Source organism: Dasypus novemcinctus, chromosome 19, assembly GCF_030445035.2.
Source record: "Dasypus novemcinctus isolate mDasNov1 chromosome 19, mDasNov1.1.hap2, whole genome shotgun sequence".
Lineage (NCBI taxonomy): Eukaryota > Metazoa > Chordata > Mammalia > Cingulata > Dasypodidae > Dasypus > Dasypus novemcinctus.
Genome location: NC_080691.1, coordinates 14,334,974 through 14,359,021, shown reverse-complemented (window position 1 = coordinate 14,359,021; position 24,048 = coordinate 14,334,974).

The window sequence follows — 24,048 nt, the reverse complement described above, 5'->3', positions numbered from 1 at the left end:
TCAAGATTCAAGATCCCAGGATAGGGCAGTCCCTTGGGTGGGACTGTGTAACCTCTGAGTGATTGAGTGAATGAATGGGGACTGCAGGGCTTGCCTCTGCTGATTCAGTTTGTGGCTCCACGACCTGCGCTACGGAGTCCAAGTGGGCCCCAACCTGTGCTCCATGGCTACGTCATTCAGCATAATGGCTAATCTAGACTCTACACGGCCGCCTTAGCTAAGATGAGCCTAAGTTCTCACAAGAGACGTGGACAGGCAGGCATCTGAGTGGCCTTGTGAGGGGCCCCCTCCTTTGCTTGTCCTGGGACACTGGTTCAGGGATGGGATCATCACAGTCCAAACTCACAGTCTTAGAGTGTATGTTTAAAAATTGCAGAAAGGGATTTTCTGGGGATTATGGTGTCCGTATGTTCCCCAGGACTCTCCAGACTCTGCGAATTGGAGTGGCCTAAGTTTGGGGTTGACTCGCCCTCAGAGGGAACCCTAGAGGTGGGCAAGGTTCGTGCAGTTTGGCAGGCAGTCACTGGGACCCCAGCCACCCTGATCAGTTTCCCTACATCAATTCCTGGTTAGAAATTGCCCAAACCCTGCCCCCTCAGGTTTGATTCTGTGTTGGAAGAAAGGGTCAGAGCAGGGTCCTAGTAATTCGAATGGCTGGACCTCGAAAAACTGTTATTCAACAAAAACCTCCAGAAGAAAACCTTCTACCCCCCTGTGTGTTCCAGCTGCTCCAGGACATCTCCCTGCCCTGGAGCCTCCACAAGCAGATCTCCCAGAAACTCCTCCACCGTCAGTCTCCCCGGGCCCATCAGAGGCCCCCCCCCCAGGGGGATCCTGAAACCCCTTTGCAAGGAGACTTGTGTCCACACAGCCTGCACTTGAGATGCTCCTCCATGAAACACAGAGCCCAGCCCACATAGTGCAGACGGGACTGTCCAACCCGGGAGGCCAGTCCTGTTTCATCAGCCTTTCACAACTGCAGCTCTCTTAAACTGGAAGCACCACTCCCCTTCAGATTCAGAAAAGCCTCAGGCTCTTATCAACCACATGGAGCCCATTTTCCAAACCCACCGCCCCTCTTGGGATGATTGCCGCCAGCTCCTCCTAGCCCTGTTCAGTATGGAGGAGAGACGCCAGATACTCACGGAGGCCAGAAAATGGTGGCGAGAACAGGCCCCTGCATGTGTCTTGGAAACAGAGGAACAGGCCCGAGAGGCGACACCAGAAGCCTCTCGGGATTTTTTCACAGATCAGGGGCGTGCTGCCCTTCAGTGGTATCAAGAAACCGTCTTCAGAGGGGTATGGGAAGAAGCCAGGTGACCTACAAACATGTCCAAAATGGTCTCCATCACTCAAAAGCCTGAAGAAGCTCTGGGGGATTTTTTATAAGCGACTCTGCCAAGCCTTCAGGATCTACACCCCCTTCAACCCAGATGCCCCAGAAAACCAGAAAATGGTCAATGCAGCTTTCATCACCCAGGCAGTTCCAAACATCAGATGGAAACTTCAGAAGCTAAATGGGTTCGCAGAGATAAACACCTCCTAGCTCCTCAAAGTTGCAAACAAAGTACCCATCAATCGGGACAAAACTGCTGAGAGGGAAGTAAAAAAGTAAATGAGACAGGAGGTCTCCCTGTTAGCAGCAGCCTTAAAGAATCCAGACCCAACCAATCAAGGAAGTCCACCCCAAAAAGGGGGGAATACTTCACCTTGGAATACTCCACTGCTGCCAGTAAAAAGCCTAAGGGGACCCCTGTGGCCCCTAATCCATACACCTTAATGGGCCAATTACCTCCTGGGGCTGCCTGGTTTACTTGTCTGAACTTAAAGGATGCTTTTTCAGTCTGCAGGTGGCTCCCCAAAGCCACTCCCTATTTGTTTTTAAATGGGGGAATCCCAAAACTCAACAAAAGACTCAATTAACTTGGACTTGACTCCGACAGGGCTTCAAAAACTCCCCCACCTATTTTGGAGAAGCCCGGGCAGTGGATCTGGCTTCCAACCCTTGGAAAAACTGAAATTGTACTCTCCTTCATATGTAGATAACCTCTTGCTGGCTAGCAAAACAGTGGAAGTGTATTCGAGTCACCCCGACCTCCAGGACAGGCCACTTCCTTGCCCAGATCAAGCCCTATTCACAGACAGCCGCAGTTTTATCAGAGATGGAGAGAGGCTTGCTGGGTACACAGTCGCCAGGGCTAAACAAGCAGTGGAAGCAGCTCCCCTACCTAAAGCATGGTCTGCACAGAGAACAAAACTCTGGGCACTAATTCAAGCCCTACAACTGGCCACCAGGCAAAGAGTAAACATTTATACTGACTCTAAGTATGCATTCTCTACTGTACATATCCATGGAGCAATTTATAAGGAGAGGGGACTCCTAACTGCAGGGGAAAAGAAATAAAAAATAAAGAAGAAATCCCTTAACTACTGGAGGGAGTCTGGAAGCCAAGCAGGTCACCATCATACACTGTCTGGGACATCAGAAGGAAATGGATGCAGTTACTAAAACATACACTAGCCACTGAAGCAGCTCAACAGGCAGCCCAAAAGCCCTCAAACTGCCGGCCCCACTGCCAGTGCTTCACCTGTCCCTTCTAGGGCAATGCATTAAAAAACTAAACCATACCTGGGAGGAACAGGAGAGGGCAAAGAGAGAAGGAGGGCACCAGACCCCAGAGGGAAACTGGCCAATTCCGGTAGCTAAGTCTTCATCCCAAAGGGGACCTACATACACCCTTGTTCAACAATATCACCAGCTCACCCACCTAGGAAAAAACAAAACAAAACTACTTTAAAACCCCGGCTCAGGAAATATTACTACATTGCTTGGATGGCCTCGCTCTGCACCACCATTAACAGCTGATGCCAAACCTGCCCTAAAAACAGTCCCTCCCAAGGTCCCCAGGCCCCGGCCGGCATCTAACACACAGAAACTTCCCCATTTAAAAAGTTAGCAATGGACTTTACAAAAATAAAACCAAGTGGAGGGTATAGGTACGTATTAGTAATAATGTGCACCTTCTCAGGCTGGGTTGAAGCCCTCCCCACCTGCGCTGAAAAAGCAAAAGAAGAAACTAAAGCTTTGCTCCAAAAAATAGTTCCCTGGCACAGGATACTCTTATCCATAGGCAACAACAATGGCCCAGGTTTCATAGCAGCCATCGCCCAAGAGCTAGCAAAATATTAGGAATTAATTGGAAACTCTGCACAGCATATAGACCCCAGAGCTCAGGAAAAGTAAAACACATAAATCAAACCCTCAAAACCACCCTAACCAAGTTCTGTAAAAAAAAAAAAAAAAAACAGAAACAAAACTGGCCTCCTGTGAGCAGATCTGCTCCCATTAGCCCTCTTTAAAGTCAGAGGCACCCCTGGACCCTCAGGCTAGTCACCTTTTGAAATTCTGTTTAAATGACCACCCCTAATTATTCAAAGCTTCAAGGGAAATCTCTGGCTCCTCAGAAAAATTGGCCAGAATTCTACCCTCCAACAGTTATGAAAAATCCTGGCCCAAATACACAAAACTGTCCTGTCTCAGGATCCCATTCCATTAAGCCACCCAGTACACCCACACTTACCCAGAGATCTAGTTTGGGTAAAAAAACTGGAAAAAGGAGCCTCTCCAGCCCACCTGGACAGGTCCACGTCCTGTTATTCTTATAACCCCCACTGCTCTCAAAGTTTCAGGTATTGCCCCTTGGATTCATCATATTAGAGTTAAAAGGGCACACTCCAATGGAAAACAAGATGACTGAACAACTCACCCTGTCCCTGACTGTCCCTTGAAAATCCAAATTGCCTGGAGCCACCAAAAATCACTATCACCTGACTAGATGAACTCCTGTTCCCTGAGGTTCCTGCTCCTCTTCCAACTGCTCAGCTTACTGTTTGGGACTGAACTAACAACTACAGCACCCAGAAACCAGAACGTAGTTTTAAAAAAAATACTAATCTTAATAACATGCTTGTATCTTATAAAATACTTTGCTACCTTGTTTTTCCACTTAACATGAGTGACACCCTATAAAAAATATAAGGGTGTCAAAGGGAGGGAAATGTTGAGAAATAAAAAGGATAACCTTGCAAAACTATCTAAGGAGCCACTCTTGCCCCCCATTTCTGTAAATCAGCCCACAAAAGCATGACCTTGCACCTGCCTTCTGCTTCTGTAGCCCCACTGTAGCCCATACTGCCAGCCCAACAATTTGTTATAAGTAAGCCAACAAACTGGAAAATAAATTATGCTATTTCCCTCCTTGAATATGGAGTTTCTCACCAGGGCACAGCCTCAACTCCCTGGTCCCTCTTCTCCTCCCGTCCCTGGATTGTCCCAAAGCTTAGAGAGCCTCAAGAACATGTATAGATATTGCAGCCCATGAGGCCACGATACATCCACCCTCAGACCTGGCAGCCTTCTCCCCACCCTTGGGAGAACGGAGCTGGGAAAAAGCACACACAAGCCGTGGAAGTGGCCATGGAATTCAGGGCTCCTGTGTATGCCATTATGGGGGTAAGTACAGCCTTTCAGAGCTGCAGAGCCCTCACTTCATGGGAAAGAGTAGGGTTGCTGGAGGGTCAGAGCACAAGGCATGTCTATAGACAGTACAACCTAGTTGGCCAAGCATGGGGAGGTCATAGGTTAAAGTAAATGAAGGGGGGAAAAGGACAGGTAGTCAGTTTACTAACATTCTCTCTTTTCAAATGTTAATTTTACTCCAGTTGGCCAAGGGCTCTTGGACGAATCACCTTATGCTTCCCAGGCCCTCTGCTGGCTTCCTCCCAGCACTGTGTTTTTCAGCCTGGTGCGTGATGGCTCCATAACTACAGGACTGGTGGATGTTGTGGGCAGAGACTCGTCCCATCAAAAGGTTTATTTTTTTCTTTAATAAATCCTTTTCTGTTCCTCTCTGATATGATGATAAAATTCTTCTCTCTACTCCTTGAGTTTTCCTCTCCAGATAGATGCCAAAGCATGGCATCCATGAAAAAAGCACCCACCCCTCAAAGGTCTCACTTGAAACAGCAATGGCGAGAAAGTGCCCGTGAGCTTATGGTACTGAGCCTTTGGCCCAAGTAATGACCATATTTATCATTTGTGTGTCTCTAGCCTCATATTCCAGTGTTTGTCCATGAGTCCCATTCAAATCCCACATAATCCTCTGAGTCAGAAAGTGCAGGCAGCATTGGATCCACCTCACTGAGGTGACGGAACAAAGGCGGGCCCTGCTTCTTGAGCCTCCAAATCCAGCACGGACGACAGAACACATCGCAGCAAATAAAAGCCAGCGAGAAACTCCACCGCTGGCTTCACTCTGGGTTGCAGAGATTCAGGTGTCGCAAGATAAGATATGACCCTGCCTGCTTTCAAAGACCCCATCCAACAGAGTTACAGGAAATAATGTTACAAGGTGAGGGCTTTCTGGGTCAGTAATAACTCTCTAGCCCTGGAGCCATCTCTCGTCACCTTCTGTCAGTAAATGTCCATATCACCTGAGAGAACCCCTGAAGCCCCATCACCCACCTGGTCAGCCACTAACAAGAGTGAGGCTCAGTGAGCCGAGGGCTCCTTTCACAAATCATGGGCCTCAGCACACTGGTGGGATGGGAGATGATGCTCCTTGCTACAGCTGAGTTCTGAGACTGGCACGGTCACAGAATTCAATAACGATGGTTCAGTAATTTCACATTAACTCTCCTTCCATTTTTCTCATTGGAGATGGTATCTTTTTAATCTTCACTAATACTTTCAGATTTTCTTTTATAACAAAGATAAATCAGATCTCAGGCACAGAGCACTGGCAGGGAACTGTATGTAGAATTTTAAACATTATTTCAAGTAAGTATATCCTGGGTTGTCTTCTATTGGTGGCAAGCGATATTGACTGTCTACTTAGAGTAATGAAATATGTCCACTTAAGAAAGCCTATGTCTATTTAAAGGAAAGAAAATACGTCTGAGCAAACAATAGTACGTATTGCCAGATAAGGCCAAACCTATAAAGACGGTGGTGTATTTAATCAACAGAGAGGATGTTATAGAAGGAACTCGCTGTAAGTTGGAAGATCTGAAAGTGGGGGAAGGTGACCCAGCTCAGAGATTAACAGCTGAAGAATTCCCCTATTACCTCTCTGGCAGGAGGGACGAAGGGAGGGGGTGATGCTGCTACAGCTCAGGAGCCAAGGCCCAGGGACAGGACAAGGATCTGGGGAGGGGCCGCTCTACTGGAACTCGGGACACGGTGGGGCCTCAGGGCAGCACGGACAAGCAAGGAAGGTCTCCCTGCTGAGAGGGAGCAGCCCCTGCCCAAACAGAACGAGGCACGGCCCCCCGCTTCTCCCTCCTCTTGTGCTCCAATCTCCCACCAGTGACCCCTCCCCCAGCCCCAACCTACCAGAAGCCCAGAGCAGAGCAGGGGAGTGGGGAGAGGGTCTGAAAGGAAAAGGCCGATGGCCTGCGCAGGGAGAAAGCGGAAGCGGGGTCACGCTCAGTCACTTCTACACGCTGATGAATGGCAGGAGTGCGCAGGTGGGGGGCAGCTTCCGCTTCCGTCATTCACTTCCATTCTGTGTGTCCTGCTCCCCGGGGCCAGAATTGCACACACACCCTGCTCTGTGAAGAGGACTGGACACACCTGCATTCCTTAGGCTACATTACATGACTTTGAGTCTTCATACATGATTGGAATCAGGGACGGCCTGGCCAGAGCAGACTGCCTATCTCATGGCTGACCCACACTGGGGCTCAAAGCCCACTTTATCCGACAGAAGGCAGGGCTGGGAGGCAGGGCTCTCGGAAGCCCTCCCATGGGAGGCTCAGAGCCCCTTGTCTGCCGTCCCCACGTTCTCAGGAGCTGGCCTGATTACTCAGACTCATGCAAGCGTCACTTTACTAAAGGAGTGCTCTTGCATCAGAGGAGAGAGAGATATCAGATGCTTCCAGGAGAGACAGCCTACCCTGAATTCTCTTCCCAGTAAGAGGAGGTCACAAGCTCTTTGGCTTTGAAGTTTACCAAGGTTTCCACACCACTCCAGGTTCACGTGAGAAGAAAGGTGACAACCTAAAATGGGACCACAGAGAGGAAGCCAGAAAACTGTCCCTTTCTTTTCCCATTAAACAATTCCAAGAACAGCCATCACGGTCCCTGGGTAAGTAATCTTTTATTTCACCTTTCAAGATACTCTGAGTGTCTCCCTTTTCCAATGTAGTCATGGGCTAGCACTGGCTCTGAACAAAGCATCAAACATTGTGACAGAGAAGCCCCAACTCCAAACTCCTCAGGGCATCTTAAGAAGAATGAAGAAGAAGGAAGCCAGTGGGGCTACACCAAGGGCGGTGAAGAGAGCTCTCTGGTGCTTGAGTAGAAGTCATGTGACATTAATTGTTATTAATTTGCAACTTTCACCTTCCACTCTTTTCCAAAATTATAGAAAATGTTATTCAACCTAACTACCTATATGTGTTTCCTCTTCATCTCTCTCTTAGGCAACATTCTGGTTTTAATTTTACCTGAAGTTCTGCAGTCATATCTGAAGGTCGAATTGGGTTCATTGCACTTGCATGAATGTGGGTGGACAGATGTGAGAAGGCATGTTCCCAGATGCCTCGTTTAATTGCTATTGTGGAGGTGGAAACATTATCAGAAGTATTTATAATGCTCAGCAAATGTCCTCAAAATAGCCCCCCAGACACATAAATGGATGCAGTAGCTGGCCCTCCAACTCTAAAGAATAAATGCCTGAAGTCCCAAACGCAGATATACACTGACAGGGAGGCTTTGGAGCTATTTCTCCAAATTATCTGTGAGCTGGAGATATGGAATCATGTCAGTCCTTCAACAGCCATGCATACATCTAGGAAGTTCAAAAATACATAGTTCTGGCCGTTTCAGACATCTGGTTTACCAGTTGCTTTCCTTCTACCTAGCGATGACACATGTTCTCATGCACCACTGAGAGCCATGATTAATTCACATAGCTGAAAAGTCTTTCTCCATGAATCAGAAACACTGAACTTAATCAGCAGATTATTGTTCTGAAGTCAAAATGTCACCCTCACAACCCTCACCTTCTTTGCATAATAGGTAAGTGAAATCAGCTTCAAATTTTAAAAAGAAATCCCTCAGTGCTCTAAGAAGATGAGCAAAATAAGAGGACTGTCCGAGCACTCGTCTGACATCCCTTTTCATTTCACAGCACAGTCACACCACAGCAGCAAAACAAACATCATCACAGGCTTGTATGAAATTCGATAACTAATTCAGTAAATGGGATGAGTTTTCTATCCTTGGAAACTCTCACTTGGGATGTGTTTCTTCTCTGTGATGTTTTTGTACAGCTATCTGTATAATCAATCTACTAAATTAGAACCTTTAAGAACCTGAAATTCATCAGGCTCTGTTCTTCATTTTCTGTACAAGAATTGCTAGTTCTGGTGTTTTTTCCTTTGTCAGTTTAATCTGAACATAAACACAGTATTTGATGCAGGAATCACTAAAATTAAACTACAGAAACCTTCAAAGCAAACCTGAAATTCTTCCTGAGATTTGTGTTTACTTTTCATCTATTTTTAGCATTTGAAGCAATATCCAAGAGTTCTGGCTGCTTTCCATCTTCAAAGGAGCAGGTAACTTTCACCCTCTACTACAGGCTAACCCAGAAACAAAACCCAGGCTGCCAGAGCGTTTGGTCCTGGACAGTGTTCATTAGAACTCAGGCCCAGGCCCAGGACCTGTTAACAAGATCAGTTTGCTGTGGTCACTGAGCTAAATGGCCATGAAAACTGGCACCTGTAAAGAAAGGGAAAAATTCAAATGTAATGGGAAATTTCCCAATTCCCTACCTCTAATCCATGAGCACTGAAGGTTGCTAACCGCCTTGATCCTCTCACCATCTTGTGGAGGGATCCCTAAGTCTAGGAAGAAACTGATACCACTGAACGCTAACTTCTGTAAAGGAACAGAAACAAGGAAGGAAAAGGGGAAAGAAGTGTATTAGTCAGCCAAAGGGGTGCTGATGCAAATACCAGAAAGTGGTTGGTTTTTATAAAGGGTATTTATTTGGGGTAGGAGCTTACAGATACCAGGCCATAAAGCATGAGTTACTTTCCTCACCAAAGTCTACTTTCATATGTTGGAGCAAGATGGCTGCTGACATGTGCGAGGGTTCAGGCTTCCAGGGTTCCTCCCTTCCAGGGTTTCCTTCTCTTTCCTCTGTGTGCTTACTTCCTGGGGCTTTAGCTTAAGGCTTCAGCATCAAACTCCATCAAAACTCCAACACCAAAAACCCCCAACTCTGTTTTTTGCCATGCCTTTTATCTGTGAGTCCCCACCCACCAAAGGGTGGGGGCTCAATGCCCTACTGGCCCTACTGAATCCAATATAATCTAATATGCCCAAAGGAGATCAGTTTACTAACATAATCCAATATTTCTTTTTGGAATTCATCAATAATATCAAACAGGAGTGTATTTGTTTCTTTTTTTCTTTACAATCCTCTTTGCTCTTCTCTCTCCCTTTATACTTTTTAAATTTTTATCCCACCCCCTTCCAAGTCCTTATTTACTGATCGTGTAACCAGGATGAACAAAAGCTAAATATTATTAATAACGATGGTCTATGCAGATAGGGATTAGTGATGCTAAATATATTCAGTCTTGTTAAACAAACCTCAGCTAACAGCTCTTTTAAGCATAAGAAGTTTTGGTATTCACTCAATGAGGAGTCTGGAGGTGAACTCAGAAGTGACTCAGAAACTAAGAAATGTTGCCAGGGTCCCATGCTCTCCATTCTTCCAGGCCTCCATCCCCAGGATATGAGTTTGCTCTGACAGCATGTACCTCGTGGTACTAGGATGGCTGCCACAGCTCCAGGTATCAAATCTTTACAGTTGGGAGAAGATTGGACAAAGAAAGGTCCTCTTGCTTTGAATTGTCTTTTATCAGGGAAGACAAATCTTTCTGGGAATTCCCAGAGGAACTCTCTGTCTCTTAGTGGCCAGCACTGCGATACACACCCTATCCCTAAGCCAACCATTGGCACAGGGATTCCCCTGTGATCACACAATTATTTTAGACTAATGATGACAAAGTCCTGGGGCTGAGGGAGGGGCCGCTGGGGCCCATCATCGTAGTCACCCAGTATATCAGACACTACGTGGGGTGCATGGTTCCAGCACCCTCAGGATGGGCCAGAGGCCATGTACCTGAAGGTGAAGCACGTGCACTCGCTCAGTGACTCATCACATGCCCTGAGCCTCTCTAAATTACGTCCTGTTTGCTTTTCCTGCATCTTTAACATCTCTATATCCAACGCTACTAGTCTCCCTTTTTGATGGAAAGGAAGCAGGGCAGATCAAAGCCTTTGCCAGACAGCAGTGCCTAATACAGTGTTTACCCTGGGTTGAATTTATTCCCAGAATTGTCTTTTACTTATACTAAGTGGTAATGGCTTCCCATTTACAGTTTTGATGTCATTTCCTGTTGAAATACATTTACATTAAATATTCCTGTTTGGAGGCACTTTAAATAAATAACATTGGAAACATTACAGTAAATGTGTCAAAAGTCATCAGTGTTGCATCGCATACTGAAAACTAGGAAATGCCACCGAAATAAAAGGGGGAGGGAAGGAGCAGCACAAGGCCTCCAGGATGAGCCACACGGGGAACCTCAGCGCTGCAGCGGGGTGGGGTATAACCCCATCGACGGGAGCCCCAGGTCTGGCAGGACTTTCTCCCTCCCATCCTATCCCACCATCCCCAAGAAAATCCCCAACAGAAGCCCAGTTGGATCGAATTGACCCATTAACCAGCATTTGACCCGGACCCGCCCGCGGGCCAGGCCAATACGACAGGACGTCTCCTGTCCGACCAAGCTCGGGGATCTAGAAACAAAGCAAACGACACAGAGACGGGGACAAGAGACACGAAGAATGGAGGCAAGACAAGATTCTGATCAAGCCTCGTTTATTGGGGGTAAAACACAGGAATATATAGAGAGGAAAGGAAACGTGTACATAGGTGATAGGCTGATTTTGCGGGTGGCAGATGTCCAAGGAGGGGATTGGCTGAAAGTTTGTGCCAGATCTGCAGAGTTTTGCACCTTGCGCATGCGTATTGCTGTGGTCACCTGAGTTGCAGCGGGAAGGGGAGAACAAAGAAGCAGGGAGGAAGAAGAATAAGGAAATGACAGGGCAGATTTGTGAACTCCGCCATTTTGCGAGATCCGCCATGTTGCGAGATCCGCCATGTTGTGAGAGGCTGTAAATAGGTCTCACAGCAGGTGGCTCCCTACAAGCATTTATTTCATCCTTCTTTTAATGCCACTTTGCTATTTATCATCGACTACGGTTGGTGGATGACACATCACTTATGTTTCTGAAAATAAGCTGAGGTTTTCAAAGCCATGGCGAACGATATACCGAAGTCCTGACTTGATGTTTGGGACTAGAATGACAGGAACACACGAATGTGTGTGTGTACAGGTGTGCGTGCATGCATGTGTAATTCAAAGTTACTGAAACCTGATTTTAAAAAGTTACAGTAGTCATGGGCTGGTTACTAAAAAAAAATCTAACAAGGCACAAAACTATAGCCACTGTGAAAGTAGTAGTCAAGTGTTTAGGTTTTTGATATTGGTCATTTGATTAACACTAAACTTAGTTTAACTAGACTGTACAGTTATATGAATTTGTGAAAATATTATATGGACAACTACTGAGATTTCAAACTTATAACCATGGTTCAATAGTCACCATATTTTCTTGTGAATGGTGTTTAATGGTTTTACCTCAAATCAGAAAACAAAATGGAGTGCTTTGGTGAGTTAATAAAATGGTTTTACCTAGGTTTTTAAAAAAAAAGCCCATTCCTTCTAAAACGTCCTGCTTTGGCCTAACCATTTGACACGTGCTCAGCATCACAGAAATACTGATCCTGGATGCTGTAAATTATGACGTCATTTATCAAAGAGTGGACTTCCCCCGGGGGGTGTGCAGTGTGACTTTAGGTGTTGCCAGACAGGCTCTTAGAAAGCAGACGCGCCCAGCAAGGAAAGGCACTTCCTTCAATTCTCTTTCAATCCTTCTAGTTACAGCAAGCAGACACTCTCATTTTTGGAATAGAAATCTTCGACAGTTCTCACTTTTGCCAATATCCCTTTTTAACCCAGACTGAGCCAGTGTCAAGCCCGGGGCCCCAGATGGGAATCAGAGTTTAGCCAGAAATGCCTGTTCGCTTGGCCCCGCTACGTTTCGTTTCACGGCAGGGACAGACCCTCCTGGCTGTGGCGCGGGCAGAGGCGCTGCTCGTGGGCGAGGCTGCTGTGGGTGAGCGCCAGCGGGGATCCAGGGGTGTGCCTGCCCTTCTGCTCATCCCACGCCGTTTCCAAACGCCCGGCTTCCCACGCCAATCCTCAGACACCTGAACCCTGATCAGGGAGGCAGGGCCCGGGAAAGGCTCTCTGGCCAACGACCTGTTTTGTCTGGGTGATTTCCTCTCCAGCTCTGTCGGCTTCGGATCCACAAAGCCCGGGAGGCTCCTGCGGGCATTGCAGGGGGGTCCCCGCCCTCTGAAGGTGGGATCCCGCACCAGTGCGTGCGCAGCTCCCCCTTCCAGGGCGATGCGTGGGCCCCTTCCCATAGCGGACAAACTCGGGCGCAGCCTTCCCTTCTCAGCCAGGCGACTTCTCGTCACCCTCCTCCCAATCTTGGGTCTGGGGCTTCATGGAGAAAGAGAGGAAGAGCCGACCGGACGCAGTGGGCGAAGGCTGTTAGGAGAGAAAACCTCACATCTCCTCTCGGTGGATAGTTTTCTTCCAAGGACTCCACTGAGGACTCAGAAGTCCAGCTAAACTGCTTCCACACTGCTTAGTTATGGAAGCCCTAGGACTAGATTTCCTAACGTTGGAATTATTATATCTTACAAAGAAATATGATTTTTTCACTGTCAAATACAATAGCCAAAACAATTCAAATAAGGTTGGCCAAAACACACTGTGTTAATAATTAGATGGCATTAAATCATCCTTATCCTACCTGCCCAGCTAGGTTTCTTGGTGTGTAAGAAAGCAAACTTCTACTAGTAAAAGTCTTCTGGTTGAGCATTCTGTTATGTGCTGCTAATACAAAGAGCAACAGTACAAAGAAGAGCTAGCCCAAAGATGCTGGGCTTCCAGCTGTGAGACTCTAAGGTCTAGGGCGTGCCAACCGAGGAACCGTGAGGGACAGTGCTGAATGGAGAGCAGGGACTGCATTGAGTAGAACATAGCCGTGACTCTGGCGGAACGGCCCTGCCATCTCCAGGACAGGTTCTGCAGCGTCCCCGCGGGTCTGACGTGCGCTCTCATGCCCCATTCCCCAGCACCGGCAGTGCCTCGGAAGCGCTCACTCTTGGTCCCAGCTCTGGCCTGGACTTGTGGGTGGACAGCTTCCTTGGAGACTGTTGGACGCAGCCAGAACCACGGGCGTGTGGATTTTACTTACTGGAGTGCGGCAGGAATCCGGCCGGTTTCTTTCCATGCCAGGTGAGAGGGGCAGATGCCCTACCCCGCCACCTGTAGGGAGCTCATGTGGGAAATACACAGATGAAACCGCCTTTGGTCGCCCCTATAAACAGCCCCATAAAAGCCCCAAGCCCCTTCCATCAATTGTAAATAAAAATAACTTTTCCAGCTCAGAAAGCCATGCTTCCTCAATCTGCAGGCTGACAGCAGCCCCCAGACGTTTTCCGGTTAGCGCCCCTCCCTCCCCAGGTCTCCTGCTGCCCCCACCACGTGCTGATGCACCGCCAAAGGCCACCTGCCTTGGTTTCACTGCCTGATAAAAGCTGAGAGTTCATCAAAGATCACGCCATGCCAGCCCAAAAAGACATCATTTAAGGACTAGGTGGGCTGGATCTTAGGCACCCAGGGTGTCCCCAACCCAGAGCAGTCAAATCGGTGGAAACGGGGCCTGGCCAGCCCCAGGCCATTCTCAGCTGAATGTGGGTAGTCACCCCCCACACCAAAGTCCCAGGGGTGGGCCCTTCCTCTAACATTGGGGGGCGAGTAAAATAACCCCCACTTCTTCCCTGGGGGGAGCGCCTGGCCCGCGGTCGCCAGGGGTCCCTGGTGTCGTGGAAAGACTTGGGCATAAAATCAATAGCCCTGCGCGCGGCATTCGAATGCAGCCCTAATGAGCCCAGAGCTTGTTCTAACACGTTCCCAGACAGCGCACGCTCAGGCCCCAGCTCTCCCTGTGGCTCTCAGTGGACACCCGACAGCGTGGACAGGGGGACACCACCAGTGCTGGGCCGGGGCTGGGTTCTGGGGCCGCAGGACAGTATTTTCTATCTCTTCCCAATTCCACATGTGTCTGTTCCAGTTTGTGGCTTGAGAGGAAAGCATAGTTTTTCTTTTGCCTCCTCAAGGCCCCTTCAAATTTATTCCCTGGGCATTTCCTCTTGCCCCTGCACAAGAGCTCCAGTGGATCCCACGACTTTTTTGCTCGCTGTTAAATAACCGACTATCCATGGTCATTCTGGGCCATGAACACAATCTCAATTCTGTAATCAAAATCTCCCGTGCATGACAGAGGTCAAGGCTGTTGCTGCTTTAACTGTAAACCTTCCCTCTCCTAGCACAGGTGTTCTGCAGGCTTGCCTCAGACACACGAGCTCACTCCCTCCTGAAAGCCTTTTGAGGATGCCAGTGAACAAAGCTCGTATTCTAGAAACCGGTAAGATAGTAACAAAAAAAGTGCAATTATCTGACATTTCCTGCTTGGTCTATACCTCAGGGTAACCACGGGGTTTATCTGGAAAAGGTGTCCTCTTAAGAACAATCCAGTCACCAATGAAGGAATACTGGAATATCACCACTTCAAAACCACCAGTGGAAAATGCATCCCAAGTATTTAGGGTCTATTAAAAGCCTTAGGTGAAAAGCTGATGAGAAACTTGATATGACTGGAGCAGGCTGACAGCCCCTGAACCTTTGACTAATTTCAAAATCAGAAAAACAGACCAATCCCTCTTGTTGTATTACAATAGGGAGTAAATAGCCCCACATGGGAAGTACTTTCACCAAAAATGTGAACCTGAATTTGTTCAAACCTGAAGATCTACTTACCAAACCATCAGAATGTGGGCAAAATGGGGAAAGAGAAAAGCGCTGCTAAGCACCCCCGAAGGGACCCAAACAGGAACCAGAACGTGAGGAACTCTGCCAGCCGCATGCTTAGTGATTTAAAAATTACCGCATTACTGTGAATGGCCACGGCAAAAGCGGGAATAGATTAAAAGGCAAAAGCGGGCAATAGATTAAAAGGCCCTTGGAGAGGCCCCCCGAATGCAGGGAAGGGGCCGGGCAGGGGTCTCATCCCCAGGGCAGCCTGCTCGGGAGGACAATCCCAGAAGTCCAGGAAGTCACACCCGCGAGGGAAGTGCATTGGGCACGACAGGAAAACGGATCACGTGCTCACCCGCTGGGGCTTCCGGCACGGGCCGTCGCGGAGGCAGCGAGCGGAGCGCGTCTTCACACACCTGCCACCTGTGCCCCTGCCCAAGGCCTCGCCACTGTTAGGGCTCAGCCTGCTGTGCGGGCTCGGGTCAGACAAACCGTCTGTGAAAAGTAAAGACCTACGCGAGGCAGTGGGGCCTCGGACACTGGGCAGGGGACGGTCCTGCTGAGTCTTGAAGCGCCAAGGGCACAGCGGCCGTGTCAAAACCTGTCCTCACACCTTCCCTCTCCCGTGGCTGGTGCTCGGCCCCCTCAACTGCATTTCCTGAAGAGCGAGCGCATCCACTGCTGCCAGCTGCCTCCTCTTCATTCAGTGCAGCTCAGGCAGGCCCCAGGAAGCCTGGACGCTTTGGGGAGAAATCACCCCCCCCCCCGGTGCCTCGGTTTCCCCGCTTCCCCTCCTGGGTGAACTGAGAAGCCGGGCCTCTCAGCCAGCCCAGGGGCAGCTGGCACTATAGAGGGACAGTCGAGGGGGGGGCATTAGACAGTGCCGGCCAAGGGACAGCAGCCCAGGCTCTGGGGGCAGGGGCCTCAGCAGGGAGGCTGATGAATTTGGGTGACGATGACCTCCACGTACTTGAGTGTTTGCAGGTGAAATGCTATGACGTCTGGGGCCCGCATCGCTGTCGTCTAGGTGGGGTGTGTGGTGGGTGGGCTGGAGTTGAATCAGAATTGATGATGGCGGGCACTGGGTTCCGGGTAGGTGGATTTCATCACACTCTGGTTCAGCTCTTCTGTAGGTTTGGAACTTCCCCTAAAAAAGAAAGACAACAAGAGCATGACTCAAGCAGAACACGCTGTGGGCTGCGTCAGCTCCGGGACCGCAGGTCTGCAGGCCTTGATTTAGGCTGACTCCCTTCTTTAACAGGTGATGAAAGCACAGCTCAGAGATGGAAGCGACCTGCCCAAATTACCCAGCAAGCCAGCATGCCTTGCGCCCTCATGGGCGAGATGGGGAGAGCCATGAGGAGGCCCGGGGGTGGGAGCAGAGCCTGTCTTCACAGCCACGGCGGGCCCTGAGCCCCACGGAGCAACGAGCTCACCATTACTGTCAGCAGTAAGAACAGTGGGGACCGCGGTCAGAGAACGTCCCGGACCTGCTGCCGCGCTCACCGTTAAATGCCTGGTGCGGAAATGACCCTGGAGGAGGCAGGGGGACGAGTGACCGTTTGCACAGCAGCCAACCCTGAGCACTAAACATGGGGCTGATAGAATTGGAATTAAGTGAAAAGTTGATTTTCTTCAAGACAAGGTTTCATGTTTCAAGAGCAGCTGGGGGGGACATATTACCCCAAATCTGGAGTTAGATGAGAACGTTTGCCTTCCCGTAAAGGCTGATGGAGCATCTGCTGCCCTGAGCTGGAGAGACCTGCTCGAGGCCGAGGTCATCGTCACCCATCATCATCAGCCTCCCTGCTGAGGCCCCTGCCCCCAGAGCCTGGGCTCTGTCCCTTGGCCGGCACTGTCTAATGCCCCCCGACTGTCCCTCTGTAGTGCCAGCTGCCCCTGGGCTGGCCAAGAGGCTCGGCTTCTCAGTTCACCCAGGAGGGGAAGCGGGGAAACCGAGGCACCGGGGGGGGGGGGTGATTTCTCCCCAAAGCGTCCAGGCTTCCTGGGGCCTGCCTGAGCTGCACTGAATGAAGAGGAGGCAGCTGGCAGCAGTGGATGCGCTCGCTCTTCAGGAAATGCAGTTGAGGGGGCCGAGCACCAGCCACGGGAGAGGGAAGGTGTGAGGACGTCGTCCCACCCTCTCCTCGGCCCCCCTCCCTCCCCCTACAGCCCCCACCCACTCCACTACATGCACAGTAACAGCAGCAGGCGCTGGCCTGAGGAGTTAGGGAGAATTCACCGAGGGGCCAAGGGCCTCCCCACACCCCGGCCTGACCCCAGAACCCCTAGCCCGCCGCAGACGGGAGGTGGCGCCTGGCTCTCGCTCCGCTCCCACCGGGCTCGGCCTCCCGGGCTGCGGAGCGAGGAGGAGGACGCCGTGCCCGCCTGGGTAAGGTGGGGCCTGCGGGCAGTGGAGACAGGCCACGGCGGGCGAGCAGGGGCTGCGGTTTAGCGAAGGCCTGCGCAGGATGCAGCGGGCAGGGCCGCGACGGGGGAGCCCGCGGCCACAGTGCGGATCTAGAAGTCGGGGCGACCGAGAGGTGCCCTAGAGCAGCCTGCCAGCCCTGGCCACTCGCTCCAGGGTGCGCGGCCCTCGTGTCTGCCCCGCCCCGCCCCCACCTCCACGTCGTTCCTTAACGACACCCCTTCATTTTACCAGCCTGCGTGTGTTCACTCCAGGGCCCCAGCAGAGTCGCTGGATGGCAGCTCAGGGCTGGGGGTGACGGCGGCGTGGGGCTGGGGGTGACGGCAGGGCGGGGCGGGGGTGACGGCGGCTTGGGGCTGGCAGTGACGATGGTGCAGGGCTGGGGGTGACAGCGGTGCGGGGCTGGGGGTGAAGGCGGCGTGGGGCTGGGGGTGATGGTGGCGCGGGGCTGGGGGTGACAGCAGTGCAGGGCTGGGGGTGATGGTGGCATGGGGCTGGGGGTGATGGCAGTGCAGGGCTGGGGGTGACGGCAGCCACATTTCTGGGGCTTCTCCCTCCCCTCGACACCTGTACAGGCAGTGTAATTGTGCCGGCACACATACACGCTCATGTACTGTTTCACACAAACATGTAAAGCCACACATGTAGGATGTGTGTCTCTAAACCCACGTGGAAACCTGTGTGTGTGTGTGTGTGTGAGACCTCTCCTGGCACCCAGCCCGTGGCGGCGGCCCTTCAGGGCTAAGGTGCTCGGCCAGAGCGCTCCTGCCCGGGCCGTGGGCCTCCTCTCCTGCAGCTGGCACAGGGCAGCCCGTGGGCAGCTCGGCAGGCCCCTGGGCTCTGCCCTCCTCTCACTCTGGGGACCGGCCTAAGAAACATCCAGAGCAGAGGGAAGCGGGCATCCGCCACTCCCTCGGCTCCGAGGCTGGAAACCTGCAGCTCGGAAAACCCGGCGCAGCCCTCGGGGAGCCAAGCGTCCCCGGCGAGCGGCCCAGGTGGTCCTGAGCTGGAGCACGTGCAGGGGGGCGCCGTGCCCCCGGGCGGTGGTGCTGCCACGGGAGGAGGAGACGCCACGCCCTGCGCTGGGAAACGCACCTCCGCTCCCTGAACGCCCCTGAGGGGCTGCTGCCCCTCGCCCGGCGCCCGCCCTCTGGGCTGCGGTCTCCAGAACTGCCGGGAGGGGCTGCCACCAGGGGAGGCTTCCGAGCCAGGCTCCCCACATCTGTCCCTGCCCACCCCCCAGGCCCTTCCCGCCCTCAGCTCCTGGCCAGCCCCCCACGTCAGACCCCAGGCCCCTGGACGTGCAAGCAGGATGGGCGCCTGCGCACCCTGCCCGGGGCTCTAGGAGGGGCCGGGACAAGAATCCACGGAGCCGCCGCTTTACCTGCCAGGTGCAGACGTGGGCGGCGCGGGCGAGGGCCGAGGCCAGGCAGAGCCGAGCGGAGGCCAACAGCACAGGCAGCCCCTCGGCAGGTGTGGCCCTGAGGACTGCCCCACGGCCGCGACCCTGCCCGGGAGGGGGCCGCGGAGACAGCAGGGCGGGGGCCTGCCCGCTGCCCCTTCTACTGGCCCCAGTGGACCCATCTGCCCATCTCAACCTCAGCCCGTGCCGGATGGCATCACCCCACCCCCACCTGGCCCTGGCTGTCTCCGGGCCCTCCCTGAGCCCCTCCCCTGGCAGCCCCAGGCTCTCCTTTCCAGCCACACCAAACCCCCTGCCCTTCCTGGGACACGCATGTTTGCACCCAACTTTCCCCCCTCAGGCTCCTTCCCCTTTGCCTTCCCTCTGCTCCTACATGCAGGCTCTTCAAAGCCACCTGGTCAGAGCCCCTGGCCATTCTCAGTCTACGAGGGGCTACTTTACACGACCTTCATGTCTCTGGAAGAGTCTCAAGTCACGACGAGTTCATCCTCCTGACGAAACGCCAGCTCAGGACACCACGTGCCCCAGCCCTGGATCTAAAGAGGAGCTTGAGGCAGAGCATGCACCGCAGAGCCAGGCCGGGCCTCCCGGGGACCTCCCGGGCACGCCATGGGCACTGTGGAGCGGGGCCAGGCCTCCCAGGCATGCCACGGGCACCTCGGAGCCGCGCCAGAACTCCCAGAGCATGCACTGCAGAGCCAGGCCGGGCCTCCGGGGGACCTCCGGGGCATGCTATGGGCACCAGGAGCCCTGCTGGAGCCCGCCTCACCCCGGGAGGGATGAGGTGGGGGTGGTGAAGCCTCGGTGGTGGCAGCTCGGGCACTGCACTGGGCAAGAGTGAGGACAAGTGCCCCGGGACCTGCATAACCGGGTGCCCCCGTGAGGGCCGTTTCTCCCATGCTCCCTGTCCTGCATGGCCAGAGGGTGCCTGGTCCCTGGCTGCAGTCACTGACTCCGAGCAAAGTGTGACAGCGGGCCAGGAACAAAGCTTCGTAGTGGATTCTGGGGAAAGAGGGAGACGCGAGAGGGCGGGAGGGAGTGCGTGTGAGTGTGTGTGTGTGTGCGAATGTGTGTGTGCTCACGTGTCACAGGTGTGGAGTGTGTCCCCCGGAAAGATCAGTTGCGTCCTCAGCCCGTTAGCTCTGGATGTGCAGCGAGGTCACTGCCAGTGGAGTCAGTTAGGCTGGGGTCACACTGGAGAAGGTGAGCATGGCTGCTCCTCACGGGAGGGGCAGAGGCCCAGAGGCAGATCCGGAGCGGGGGTGGCCTCGTGAAATGGAGCTAGACGGGAGTCCCTGTGCCACGGGCCAAGGAATAACCGGGGCCACCGGAGCTGGAAGAGACAAGGGAGGCTTCGTGCCCCGAACTTTCAGGAGCACAGCCCTGGTGGCAGCCGGATTTGGGGCTTCCAGCCCCAGAGCTGTGAGAGAATAAATACTTTGGTTCCCGCCACCACCCAGGCTGTGACACTTTGTTCCCGCAGCCACAGGAAGCCAGGGGGGTGCCAGGAGATGGAGGGCGGTTCTCCAGAAGCCCCAACAACCCTTCATTATGAACCTGGTGGACGAAGGCCCTGAGCCCTACAGACACTCCCGCGGGGTGCCCGGGAAGGGGTGCGGCTCCTGCCAGAGGGCCCCCAGCCACCCCGATTCATCCCGCAGGCCTCGAGCCCAGGGCCTTCTGGAGACGTCACAGGAAGCGAGTCATTGCCAAGCACCCCAAGTTCTCTAGTCTTTCTTTCTCCTAAGGGAAACAACCACAAGCACATAAACACACACCTCCACATCTATGTACATCTATAGCTCCCTCTGTCACCTTCCTACGTGCTTGCAGACCCCGTAGAGATAGAGCCGGCAAGTCCAACAGAAAATTAGTTACATAATGTTCACAGTCGACCTTCCCGAGGGATGGGGCTGAGTGGTTTGGTCAAGCAAGTGCCGGTCTGATTCTCACTGGGAGGGTATCTGGTGGATTCAGATCACTAATCAGCTGGCACGTCCAGGGCTGATGGTGTCTACAGCCAACCTAGGAGCCTGCCTTCAGCAATGAGACATCGCATCCACCCAGCCCCGTGCCGCTGAAGGCCGTAAAGGGAGAACTGAGGGTCTCCACAGTTAGAAAGAGGAATTCTTATCTCTACTCCAGGCAGTCAGCTCTTCCTGGAGAATTCATCGAAACCCTCATGGGAGTGCCCAGGCTGCAGCCTGCCCTATGGAATTCAGGCTTGTCCATTCTCACGGTCACGTGAGCCAATTCCTAGGATAAATACCTTCATATTTACATGTATATGGAAATACACATGTCCTGTCAGTTCTGTTTCTCTGGAGAACCTGCCCTACACACATCACCATTTTGGAAGCTATACCATTGACTAAATGCAATGTGCCCTGGATGGGATTCTGGAACAGAAATGACATTAGTTAAAAGCCAAGAGAACCTGGCTTTTATTGATAAAACCAAGTTTTATTAATAAATAAAATAAAATAAAAATGATATAAATTAAATTTGCTTTTATTAATAACAATGCATCAATATCAGATCATTAACTGTAAAAAATGTGCCATATTAAGATGCGAGATGTTAATAGTGGGGCGACTGGGTATAGAGTACAGGGGAACTCTCTGTATCATCTTTGTAATGACTATAATCTCTAACTGATCTAGAATGAAAAGATTACAAAGAAAGATTGCACAGCTGAAATTTCTATTCTTTACATGCAATTAGTAACTTGCTAATAAAACTAAAGAAAGAAGCCAGCTAGTGATTCTATCTAGCCAGATCTCTTATTAGACTTGCTTCTGGATTTCATTAACATATGAAGTTGTTCTAGAACAGGCAAAAAGAATCGATAATAAGAGTGAGAGAATCTGATCATTGATTGCCTGGGGAATGGGAGGGAGTGGGTGGTAGAAATGCTCTATAAATTGATTGGAATCATACTGACACAGATGCATGCATTTGCCAAAACTCATCAAAATGTATACTCAAGCCAGTGTTACTGCATGTAAACTATAGCTCAACAGTGATGCCTTTTTGACCATTTCCTTAAACAAGCAAAACCCAGATTCCAGAGGATGGATTTTCTTAGAATGTCCTTGAAGCTCCTCCTCTGCTGTGACATCCCTATTGGCGTCTGCCCCTTGGAAGGTTTCTGCATATGCCTGCCTACACCATGTTCGCCAGCCAGGACTGTCATCGGCAACTCTGTGTGGCCTCACTTGTCTTGTAGTTTCTGCATCTTCAAACATCTTCAAATTTGGTTCATTTTCAGCGTGAAACTCTTGTGCACAACTGTGGTCTTTTCTAAGGACAAGGAAGGACCAAGCCTCATTGGGCCAGCTGAAGAGCAAACAGGGAGCGGGCTCGCTCTCCCACCTCGCGTATGAGAAGTTGCACGTGGCTCCTCCACACAGGGTCAGCTGGGTGGCTCAACTGGTCTCAGAGGACTTAATTCAGGGGCAGCTCACCAGCAGGGAGCTGGCTTCTCCTGGGAGCTCCACGTGAGCTGCCGGCCAGTGGTCTCAGGTCCCCTTCACATTTCACCGTGGTCTCTCCAGGGGCTTCTTCGGGTCGGACGTGTAGGTCTCAAGAGCAGGGGTTCCAGCTCTCTTTAACACCTGGGCATCTGAAATGAAAGTGCACCTAAAGGGTGGGAGAAGGCAGCCAACGTGGGCATGGAAGAGATTTAACCACCTAGAAGGGACATTCCTGGTTCATTAGTCCCTAACTCCTGCTACCATGCTCTCCACATTTGCTTTCACTTTAATCCATGATTTATGAATGAAATTAATAGAAACCAACCTAGCAGGTTATGCCTATAATGTCGTGCTCAACCACAGATGTTTCCCACAGTAATTATGTTAAAATAACAACACAGGAAAATGCCCGGTCATCAGTACTGTTTCGTGAGTGCTAACAAGACTGCAGTTCTGGCAATAAAATTACAGCTACAGAGACTTGGAGAAAGGAAACAGAGTGTGGTGCTGGCTGCAATTTTCTGTACACTTAAGATCACCCCATTCAATACTCTGTGCCTCAGTTTCCTGTGCTGGAAGATAAACTACTTTACTGTTCTGGTTTGTTCCACAAAAATACAGATGACTTGGGAAAATTGGTCTGAGAGAGGGAGGATGAGTTTCCCCAGAGGTCATTGTCATTGAACTGCTTCTGGTTCCTGTAAATCAGGATTGACAAGCCTTTTCTGTTAAAGAAGACGTGTAGGTGTTCTCTCCATCCCTGCTGCACAAGTCTACCCCATGGAGGGAAAGCAGCCCAAACACAGGAGAGCCTGAGTTGCAGGAAGGTTCCGTCCACAACGAGCAGGCAGCAAGCCCTATGTGGCCCCTGGGCGGAAGCCCAGCTCCTGCTCTGGACACTTTAGCTCTGGTTCCAGCGTGGTGAGCTGAATCTGGTCCAGCTAGAGCTGTTCAGAATCCACTTAACCAGCACGTGCCCCACGCAGAAGCCCTGGGTTTTCTGCGGTCGTCAGGTAGAAAGGGTCAGCCAAGTGGGAAATCCTGGGCTTGGGGCCTTCACGGCCCCCAGGCTGCCTCTGCTATGGGGCCTCATGCAAGCAATTACTCCATGCCCCACCCCACCCCACGGCACCCCCACCTGGAATACAGAATCACCAACAGCACAGACTTCAAAGGGGGCTGTAAGCATTGCATCCAGCACAGGACCCAGCTGTGCGTGGCATGTCCGACACATCTGGATGCCGCATGGCATTATGACGTACACTTCCCTTGAGTGGGGGCACCACCCGCTCGATGGCTGACCCTCTAGAAACAGAAACCAGGACCAAACACTTCCATCAGGTTGTCACATCAGGATGGAAAGAGTGAGCGGATTCAGGCTCAGGCCACACATTCACGAAAGGCCTCGATGTGCTTATTCATTTATTGTCCTCAGCCAGGTTAAAGCCTGGACATGGAGTCATGACAAGACTCACCAGCGGATCACTTCGAGCTTCTAAGCCTGCTAGGACCACTTTTCTCTCTGCACTGGTCTGCAGTTGTCCCTTATTTTCATTTTCCCTTCCATCACTCCAATGTTGCTGTCCCACTGCCTCTGGCCTTCCTGATCTCAGACAAGA